The 756-nt window shown below is 37.4% G+C and overlaps 1 protein-coding gene across 1 annotated transcript in view; it reads left to right on the forward strand.

Annotated features, from left to right (window-relative positions):
• Positions 1–756, forward strand: part of LOC111954353 (frizzled-3) — a 15,129-nt gene that overhangs the window by 1,997 nt on the left and 12,376 nt on the right. The window lies entirely within an intron of this gene.

Raw genomic sequence — 756 nt, forward strand, 5'->3', positions numbered from 1 at the left:
TACACCACATCCCCTGTCCATACCAGGTGAGATCCATACTCTAAGCAGTACACCACATCCCCTGTCCATACCAGGTGAGATTATGGCTGCTGCGGTGACCGTATTACTGCCACACTGGCAGTCATGAGTCATGACCGCAGTAAAATTCCATTTGACCGTTGAATCACGGTATTCTCCTCTTATGCACTCAGGACATGCATTGGTAGTACCCTAAGAACCATCAGGTCCTAATGGCCTGGTACTCAGGGCTCTATTGTCCCTCGAACCACCCGTACAGCAATGCAAATCAAATTGAAAATCACATCAAACACTTCTCTTCAAAACAGTGTCATGCTTTTAAAACTCACCTCATTGTGATGATCAATTTGAAGAAAGAAGTTCAACAACAGGTTAAAACTGAGTTTAAAACATGGTAGTTGTGGATGTTGTTTCAAAGCCTAACACAATGAAATGGACAGCGCTTTCTAAGGGGATGATTCATTCAAAAGATAGATGAAGCGAAAACAGGGTTTTAGACATTTTTGCAAACGTATACAAAATAAAAAAACAGAAATACCTTATTTACATACAGTACCAGTCAAAAGTTTGGACACACATACTCAATCCAGAGTTTTTCTTTATTTTTAAGATTTTATATATTGTAGAATAATAGTGAAGACATCAAAACTATGAAATAACACATATGGAATACAAAGTGTTAAACAAATCAAAATATATTTTATATTAGAGATTTTTCAAAGTGCCACCCTTTGCCTT

This window comes from Salvelinus sp. IW2-2015, linkage group LG28 (assembly GCF_002910315.2).
Source record: "Salvelinus sp. IW2-2015 linkage group LG28, ASM291031v2, whole genome shotgun sequence".
NCBI lineage: Eukaryota > Metazoa > Chordata > Actinopteri > Salmoniformes > Salmonidae > Salvelinus > Salvelinus sp. IW2-2015.